General features: G+C 41.9%; 1 pseudogene; it reads right to left on the bottom strand.

Moving 5' to 3' along the window:
• Positions 1-682: 682 nt before the first annotated feature.
• Positions 683-10,171, bottom strand: LOC136009039 (uncharacterized; annotated as a pseudogene).
• Positions 10,172-10,415: the final 244 nt, after the last annotated feature.

The following is a 10,415-nucleotide window of genomic DNA, read 5'->3' as shown; positions in this document are numbered from 1 at the left end:
TTCCAAAATCACAAGACTGGCCAAACACATCACTGCAGTAGAAACAGCTGTCTCCTTCCTTGTGGACAATTCCTCTGTGCTTTGTATATCTCAGCCCATTAGCTGTTTTCTCCACTGTAATTTCAGTACTTGTTCTATCCTTCCTTTTTATGCTCAATGCTTATGAAATAGATGTTCTTGGGGCCTGTTGTCACCTTATTACATGAAGCTGTCACCTCTTTGCTGCTTGCTTGGCACAATAAGTTAGTCTTTGTTCTTACTCTTAGGGTCTCATCATGTTCTACTGGTCCAAAGTCCTGATGGTCACAGCTTTCTCCTTTATGCACTCCTTATTTTGTGTCTTCCCATGTGTCTTTCTAACCCCCCTGCTCCCTAGGGGAAGGGAATATTTTCATGGAGCCATCCAAGAAGTGAGCTAAATCTAATAATAATAATAAATCTGATAGAATCATGATAACTTGTATGTGCTTGAACTTAGTGACTGGCTAGTTACTAATTTGCTTCTTCCTGACTCTTATCTTGTCTTTTACTTTCAATTGGTGTGCAGTAATTAAGGCTTGATACCATTTTTCCAGGTGAGATAGGTAGCAGTGAGACTCAGCTGTGCCTCATGATAAATCACTTATGCTCCAATAAAGACAGCTGCAGGGAGCAGAGGAGATCTCCATTTTTGCAAGACAGCTTAGATCCAAATTCTTCCATCGATGCAACTGTAAGTTATCAGACACCGTGACAGAGTTCTCAGTATAATTGTTTGTGGTTTCTACTGCAGTTATTTCCTTCAGCAGTACTGCTGGCTTGCCATCTAAAGGTAAGGGCTGAGAGGGATGTCTATATTTCCTTGACTTTCAAAACTTGGGCAGCCAGTTTCAGTCTGTTTCCCTGTAGTTTGGTGGGCAGTTACTGGAAAAATATGTGATGTCTTGTGGCATTTTCTTCAATTCCTCTTCCCTAGCCTAGAAGAAAATAACAAAAACAGCGATGCTGTGTAATGAGGGAAGTGGGTATGTGTCAAACACATGCAGCAGTTCTTTTCTATCTTTCTACCCAAATGTGATCAGGATGTTATTCCAGTCAGCACTGAATTTAGTCAATTTACACCGGTATCTGTGGAAGATGCATCTTTTGTTGTAGGGAAAACAAGACTTATCCAGAAATTGCCTCTCATGCATATGTTTAGAGTAATATCCCAGGCTTTCAGCAAAAGTAACCCTGGACCTCCAACATCTTGGATATGAATGTAGGACTCACTGTGTTGTCACTAATTAGGTTTTGGTAGCAAGTTGTTTATTAACTGCCTGCATTAGCTTGATTTATAAAAAATAGAGGGGTTTGGTGATAAAGTGAATAGTGGATAATACACAGCAGAACTAATGACCTCATGCAGAATTTTCATGTTCTTCATTGTAGAATCACCCACTTCCTTGTTTCCAAACAGATTTTTTTTCAGCCTAGCTGGTGGTTTCTTCGGCGTGTTTTCCAGGCATCTCTCTGTACAGATATTAAAAGCTTTCAGCAAAGTATATTTTGATGTTGGGGTGGCACTTTTCTGATTGCCTTCTGCTTTTTTTTTTTTTAATGCTTGGAGGTGAGGGACTCTACCAGTGAAAGCCCAGAAATAATGAAGTGCTAATAGCCTGACTGCTTTCTGTGAGTGAGCGTTCGCTACACTGAGAATTCTGCTGAGAGATGTGTCTGTATGCTTGCAGTGTTGCTGTACACCCAGCAGATATAGGGATTTGGTAATGAAGCTGTAAGTATTTAGGGAAGTTACTTTTACTACTGAAGAGATTTAAGAATGGTTTTGTTAGGGCTTTGTAATCATAATACTGCTGGCCTCTGCTGCATACAAGTTTGCAGCCCAGTCCTAGAGCTCTGCTGCTGAGGGTAGGACTTACTCCTGGAAAGATGTGGTGATCAGCCAGGAGGCTGAATTCTACTGGCTTCCATATGATAAGCAGTTTTAGCAATGATAAACCCACACCAAGGACCTAGGGTTGAAATAATCACTATCCTGTTACAAGTTTCCTGAGTTATCTCCTCTCCAGACTTTTATTGCCATAAATAACTCTAGAAGTGTTAAGTGCTGCAAATAGTATAGAAGATGATTCATTTAGTGAGATGAAGGTGGAGCATGAATCAGTAAGAAGAAAACTGATATACAAAGGAGACGTTTTGAATGCAGATGACACACAAAAATCCGAACAAAGCAATGTTCAGTCATTATAAAAATGAAACAAAAGACTTTTTCAATAGGGTAAAAAGAAAGAAAAACTCTTCTATCTAATGACAAAGGTCATTCTAGCGAAAGTCCAAAGTGGAGAGGTATTGCATACTGAGCGTGTCATTCCTTATCCAAGATAAACTGTGGACTGCATAAGAAGAGATTAATGGAAGATTCTTCCCAATATGTCCAAGCTAAAGAGAATATACAGCAAGCAGGTTGCTTTCCAGGTTGTTCTTTGTCTATATAAGCTGAGAAAAGAACTTACCTGTGAGCTAAACAGTTTTTGGTAGTCAAGAGTCCTCATAGCTTTAACGAACCCACACTGAAACTTGACAGCAATAGAAATGCTAAAATAATAATCTGTGTGCATTCCATGTAAATGATAACTTGGAAGTGGATAAAATTCCCATAGACAATTTAAAACTACATGTTTTGGTTCTTTTGCTTGCCCTTGCACACATATGAGTGCCTTTAAAGCTAGGCTTTGAAAATAGGTACCCGATACCCTATAGCTGCTGGTTCACTAGTGAACTTAAGTGTTCAGTGTTACCTATAATTCAACTCCTGTCACTTCTTGGGATTAGGGGTGTTTATTAATTAAATAAGCACCCTCAAGAGCTCATTGTAACTCTTGAGGGGTGAGGATTAAACACTTTCATATTTAACATCAGTTATGATTCTTTGGACATTTGGAAACGATTCTTCACTGAGACATCAGTCACTGGAACAGGCTCCCCAGGGAAACGGTCATGCCACCAAACCTGTCAGAGTTCAAGGAGTATCTGAATGATGCTTTTAGTCATGTGGTTCAGTTTTAGGTAGCCCTGTGAGGGGCAGGGAGCTGGACTTGATGATCCTTATGGGTCCTTTCCAACTCGAGATCTTCCGTGATTCTATGTAATATTAGGTGGAAGCTCTGGCTCTGCTGGCCTTTTTAGTAAGGGCCACTGTTAAAATTGGAGAGGATGGTTTATCCTGTGGCATGTATGGCTCATCCTTAGCTTTGTTATGCTAGAACCATAAATGTTGCTCTGAAGAGTACTGCTTCTTTAAGGCAGTAACACTTAGAATCAGCTATAGCAAGGTATCTTAACATGTACTGCTAGGAGTCCCCTTTTTCAGTGGAAAGTGAGGGATGGTCAGAAGACTAAAGGCCTCCAGCATAGCCATTTCACTGTGTTGGCAATGGCAGGAAATCCAGAGAAGACAGGTAATGCTGTCAAGGCTTAAGGGATGCAGATACTTACATGGAGCAGAGCTATGCACATGAAAGGAAAGCTCTTGCGAGGATGTCTCTGTCTCAAATATGATTGTAAAAATAATCTCAAACTTGGTTGTACTTGTCTTTCATGGTGATGTGACATCTGTGAGCTCATTTCTTCATTGAAGTTAGTGCTAGACCAGAGTTTAGAATAAAGCTATTCATGCCTATTCCTGGTCAGTTCCAAAATTTCAAATGTGAATTTACCCATGTGTTAATGCCCAAAATCCAGAGCTGCATGTTGTAATTTGGAATATGTCTGGGTGATAAATCTTTTCTACTGTGTCTGTGTTCAGCTTAGTCTCTCTATTCATAGGTAATCTGCTGGATTTGAGCTCTAATGGAATAAACTATTCTTACAGGAGGTAGCACAGGCCAAGTTTTCTATTGCTACTAAGGGAGAGCTAATAGTTAACAGCTAGTGACAGGCTTAAGTTTTCACTTGTAGGTTACCCAGCAGCAGGCCCAGCTCAAATATAAAATACCACTTGGAAAAGTTGGCTTTGTTAGTGAAAAGTGTGAGGTTCATTTTTAAAAGCTGCACTGATTTTAAAAAGGGGAAAAAAAGAAGTGCCTCCCTCATACTGGGAAGATGGAAATTCTCAAAGGAGAAATAGCACAGACTGAGTTTCTGTCAATAAAAGAGTATGTGTAATTTAATACCAGACAGCTTTTTAATACAGGAGGAAAAAAAAGAACAGATACTTGCCTATCTTATGAAGGGGGAAAGATACAAAACCCTGCCTGCAGTATGTTACCTAAATTTAGCCACAAAGGAGATAATCCTCTCAGATATCAAAAATCTGTCAGAGGGAAGTAAATTAAAGCTGTGGAAAAGCTGTACTTGGAGACCCTCAATCTCCATTTTCCAAAATGCTGGAAATGCATCATGCAGCACCAGTGGCCAGACTGTAAGGTGGCACTTGCTTGTTTAGCCCTTCATACAAATTCTTCTGTTTGATCTTCAATAATATAAGTGGCTGAGGTTAGAGATGTGTGAATGGCTTGTCTCAAGTGACAAAGCTACCAAAAATTGTCCTTGATTTACACTTGAGTTCTTCTTGTGTTGAAGCAGTGATCGTGCTTTGGACACGCTTTGGAAAATACATCCATAAATATGTTGAACTTCCTATATACTCCCTGAAGACCTTCTCCCTCCCTCAAAGTCCTATCTGGAAGAGACATCTGATCATAACACAATGCTTCACAACAAAAAAATAACCTTGAGTTTGGAAGACAAACTAAACCTCAGGTTATCATTCAGAATTAAAAGATGGAGAGTAGCTTCTTTATCAAATACTAGTTCTGTAATTTTTTTTAATCCATTTTGTAGTTTTTTAGTCTGAGATTAAATGTGAATTGTAGATTTCTCAGATGTGCGAATACTTAGGATTTCTGAGGTCTTAGGTTTTAAGTGTAATTATAAGCTAACAGCAGTATTCTTGTTTCATGGACTTGTTTCTAAGTTTGTGGCATGCAACTTCCAGTGAGCTTTTAGAAGAGCAGTTTCTAGTACTGTTTCTGCCTCCTTTGTCCCCATTTGCAACAAGCCCAGGAGCTGTAAACAACTAAAAACTGCTGCCAGCTTCTTTTGTATTAGCATCCCCATAATGCAGTTCTCTGTGTGACAACTTGCTTCTAGTCTTAGAGGGGATATGCTTGGATGCTTTGCATGTTCAGAAACTGAATCTCAGGGTGCTCACAGCAGTGTAAGAACTGTAAGAGGGGTCCTGTCCCATATAGTGACATTTACCTTGTTTTCTTACACTCTTCCAGTCCTGGCAGTGGTACTTTGGGTCTTGATTATTCCCTGCATCCTCAGATCCTCAAGAATGATGATTTCTGCCTCTCTGTTTCCTGTAAGGGCCATGATTTACTGATGAACTCACTGGTGAGTAATACATCTTTAAAAGATGAAAACCTTGTAGAGCACCTGGCATTCCAACAAAACTTTGTGGTGTGTTTCCAATGTCAGAGTTTTAATTTAAGAGGCTACACACTGAGAATGTCCAGTGGAGAAGGCTTGCTCAGGGTTCTCTTCACTGCTTAAAATTTGCAGTAAGCTTTTTAGTGGCTTGAAAAAATGGTGCAGGCACCTAGTTCAGTTTCTCACTCTAGTCTATTGCACCCAGAGGGGCATATTCACGAAATAGGGAAGCATATACTGAAGGCCTGTGAAGCCAATTTTTTAAGATGTTTCCACAGAGGACATGGGAGCTCTATGTAGGGAGCTCTTTACAGTTCAAGTTCTCAAGGGTTCTGTGATCATGTCAGAGAAAGCCAGGCTGGGATGGGATAGCACAAGCTACTAAAGGGCCATCTTGTAAAGATCACTGTGATCATTCTGTTAAATGAACCCAAACTTTTATATGCTTTTGTGGTTTGTTTTTTGTTATAGCAGCATTACTACATTTGCATCTGACCATAAGCATTCCAACACTTAATTGATTGATGGCTTGGCTTTCCAAACAAAGATTTGGGAAGGGCTTTACCCAAGCTTGCTACAAGCACGATGACTAAGGGCAATGTGGGATAGGCAAATCTGGTTGGAAAAAAGGCTGCTTGGGCATTCAGGATGTTTCCAAACAGGACTGTTCAATCAGTCAATCTCGAGCAACCAATGTCCTGAACCGCCTGCATGCAAGATTGGATCTGCAGCTTCCAGTGCACCTTGTCACCTGCTGTATCATCCCTCGCCTGTCGCTACAGGGCTTTGCAAGTGGAGTAAACCCTTCGAGCCTGCGCAGTGGATTTTTTAGGTGAGGCACAGCACGCGCAGAGCTGGCCTCACACTGTCCTAGCTAGCTAGGCCCTGGCAGATAAAACAATTGCATATTTATAAACAGTGTTTGAGACGAAAAATCAAATTATTTTGATAACCCTTCTCAATTGCTGTTTAATTTCCACATATTAGACATGAATAAACAAAAAACAACTTTATTGCCAAGACCCATCAGGTTTTTCAACCCTCAGTTGACAGTTCTACCATCTGCCCAACCTCTATTGACAGAAGTTAGAGCTTTTGTAGAAAGAATGCTTGGACCAAATAAAAATTGCAGTTATTTGACATCTGCCAGTCTTTGTAAGCAGAGTGAATATGACAATGTTAGCTTGTATTTTAGTTGTAAAACAAAACACATAACATCTACCACCTTGTAGAAGCTGACTCCATACCTGTCCTAAAATAACTGAGACAGTCACCTAAAACACAGTGGGGTTCAGCTGTCAGTCAGAAGACTTAAAGGTCAGAAGCCAGTATACAGCAAAATAGCTTGGCAAGAAACCCAAACAACCATGATGAGTGGGCAACATTGACAAGTGATGTGAATTTGTGTTGGTTTACTAGTCTATTAATCCAGCAGAACAATTTATTTGCAATATCTTGATATGGTATGGTTTTTGTTTTTCTCTTGAAACAGAAGATTGAAGCATGATTTCAAAAACTTCTTCTGTTTAGAAATCTCCTGTGAAGTTATCCTTCTAGCAAGTGGGAGGAAAAGGAGCTTGAAATTAGATGAAACGCCATTTCAGAGCAAGTAAATAACTGCTCAATATGAAATGAAATCCTTTCATCATGTCCTTCTGTGGCATTGGGAGTTAAGTCCTCTTTAATGAATAGCAAACATGAGTAATTACTGTTTTTGTGTTTAATTTGAAATATTTTATTACAATCCTTCTTTATTACAAAGAGTAAACAAGCACTGTAAATTTTCCATTTAGTGTGTTTGTGAAATGTAAGCTGTTCCTAGCACTTGAAAAATACAAGAGTTAAACTATAAAATTAGAGGGTTTAAATGCTCCAAAGATAGTGCTGCTTTTCCATTAGGATACTTACTACAGGAGTATCCTAAGGCAGAGAAGTTTGGGTGAGACTGAGAGCCCTCGTGTGGGCAATGCATTCTCGCAGTGTGCTGTAATCTCAGAGAGGGCTACCCCTGGGGGCAAGGCTGAGTTTGTTCTCTTGGTCTGTTTCAGGCATCTGCCAAGAAAAGTATCTACCCTGCTGCCTGTTCTGTACGGTTGAGTCATGCTGCAGAGCATAATCATCAGCTAGGAAATGCTGTCTGCTACTATTGCATGGCTTTAAACCAGTGGTAAGAGCTCAGTCCTTGTGCTGCTGCAGTATGATTGTTTCTGGATGTGTTGGTTGTAGCAATAGACTTGCCAGATTATTTCCTCCTAGATCTCCATTTGTGGAGCTGATAGGAACTTCAACTATTGTTTACCTGTGCTTTGTGCATTGCTACTTTTCCGAGATGATGGAAATCTTTCTGGTAGTTCCTCGGGGTAGTCTCCCTCACTGGTCTGGTCTTCAAGTCTGGCTCTGTCCTTTGAAGTGCCTGTTGGACAAGCTGCCCCATCCTGTGTTGAGACAGTCTCTGTTCCATCAATGCTGTCATTTTAAGTCTGCAAGAAAATGAATAAACAAATGAGAAGCTCCTTGGGTTTCTAAACATTTGAGGTGATATCTAGAATAAAACTGGCAGGTTCAGAGTGAAGTGGAAGACAAAGATGTTCCTGATACTTAGCCGTGTTCTGTCACAGGTGGATGTTGATGGTGAGGGAAGATCTCTTGGAGCACTTTGGAAAGGAAGCAGTGACCTTAAGCCTAAATGTGTCTATAATCCCGTTGAATATTGGAGTATTGTTTCAGTACTTTAAGTGCTTTCTGTATGTGGATTGTTGGTTAGAAATTTAAAACTGAGCTTTAAATTGATGCTTAGTAAGGTGTGCACCTTCTAAACCATAGCTTTAAACCTCCAAAGAAGGCAGGATTAGAGCCTAGATGTATTCTTGTCTCTTCTGTGTGAGTTGGCTCAAGCCTAAACACAACTCCACAAACTTCACAAAGTGGCTGTGCACATGTATCTTAGAATACTTGCATATATACAAGCCCTTTTTGAGGCAAACCCCACATGGCTGCAGTGTTGTAATTCATCACTGGTGTGGGAGATGAGGGCTTCTAATTGTATCTTTAATGAGCCAAGTGGGAAAAGCTGTGAAAAGCAACTTTTCAGGTGCTACAAAAGCACATCATGCATGTGGCCAAACGGTGAGTCTGCTTCCCCTGTGGCATAAGGGTTGTATTAAGCTGAGCGGTAGCCCTGCTCTTAAAGAGCTGCCTGACAGACTCAGAGCTACCATTAACATCAAAAATGTTTCCATGTATGCGCATGAGACCAGTCAGTCTCACCTCTGTGCCTGGCAAAATCTTGGAGCGGATTCTCCTGGATGGCATGCTAAGGCACATGAAAAACAGCAAGGTGCTTGGTGACAGCCAGCATGGCTTCACTAAGGGGAAATCCTGCCTGACCAATTTGGTGGCCTTCTATGATGGGGCTACAGAGCTGATGGATGGGGTAGAGCAGTTGACAGCATCTACCTGGACTTGTGCAAAGTGTTCGACACTGTCTCGCATGACATCCTTGTCTCTAAATTGGAGAGACATCAATTTGATGGATGGACCACTCGGTGGATAAAGAACTGGTTGGATGTCGCACGCAAAGAGTTGTGGTCAATGGCTCAATGTCCAGCTGGAGACCAGTAATGAGTGGTGTCCCTCAGGGATGGGTGTTGTGACCAGTCTTGTTTAACATCTTTGTCGCTGACATGGACAGTGGGATTGAGTGCGCCCTCAGCAAGTTTGCTGATGACACCAAGCTGTGTGGTTCAGTTAATATGCTGGAGGGAAGGAATGCCATCCAGAGGGACCTTGACACGCTTGTAAGGTGGGCTGATGCCAACATTATGAAGTTCAACCATGACAAGTGCAAGGTCCTACACCTGGGTCGGAGCAATCCCAGGCACAGCTACAGACTGGGCAGAGAGAATATTCAGAGCAGCCCTGTGGGAAAGGACTTGGGGGTGTTGGTTGATGAGGAACTTGACATGAGCTGGCTTCAGTGTGCCTCACAGCCCAGAAAGCCAACTGTATCCTGGGCTGCATCAAAAGGAGTGGGACCAGCAGGTCGAAGGGGGTGATCCTGCCCTTCTATTCTGCTCTTGTGAGACCTCACTTGGAGTATTGTGTGCAGTTCTGGTGTCCTCGACATAAAAAGGACATGGAACTTTTGGAGCAAGTCCAGAGGAGGGCCATGAGGATGATCAGGGGACTGGAGCACCTCCTGTATGAAGACAGGCTGAGAAAGTTGGGGCTGTTCAGCCTGGAGAAGAGAAAGCTGCGTGGAGACCTCAAAGCAGCCTTCCAGTATCTGAAGGGGGCCTATAGGGATGCTGGGGATGGACTCTTCATTAAAGACTGTACTGTTAGGACAAGGGGTAATGGGTTAAAATTTAAACAGGGGAAGTTTAGATTGGATGTAAGGAGGAGGCTCTTTACTGTGAGGGTGGTGAGGCACTGGAATGGGTTGCCCAGGGAGGTTGTGAGTGCTCCATCCCTGGCAGTGTTCAAGGCCAGGTTGGACAGAACCTTGGGTGACACGGTTTAGTGTGAGGTGTCCCTGGCCATGGCAGGGGGTTGGAACTAGATGATCTTGAGGTCCTTTCCAACCCTAACTATTCTATGATTGTATGTGTCACTTTACACTTGTGCTAGGACATCTCTTAATAAACAGAGTCTGTTGGGAAGAAGTCAGTACCTTGCTTTTGGCTTCCTGGTTGTTCTGTAGCTCCTCAGAAGACAGCTGTATGGCAGCAACCTCATTAGAAATATTGCAGCCCATGGTGAAATTGTGACCATCTGCTTCTCCTTGCTGCAAGCCCAGGGAGTGGAAATACCATAGCCTCTTCCTTGGAAGCTTGGTTATCCGTTATCACCATAGAGTCTTAACTGTTGACAGGGCCTGTTGCTACAATAGATAGCATCACAGAAAGCTTTCTCCATATGTCTTGGCATACAGACATCACTGTCTCTGTCCAAGCACCCTCCTCTGAGGTTGAGAAGGAAATGTATTTCTTTTGCACAGC

Source organism: Lathamus discolor, chromosome 2 (genome assembly GCF_037157495.1).
Source record: "Lathamus discolor isolate bLatDis1 chromosome 2, bLatDis1.hap1, whole genome shotgun sequence".
Lineage (NCBI taxonomy): Eukaryota > Metazoa > Chordata > Aves > Psittaciformes > Psittacidae > Lathamus > Lathamus discolor.
The sequence above is the reverse complement of the archived record's forward strand: the minus strand, read 5'-3'. Positions and strand labels throughout refer to the sequence as shown.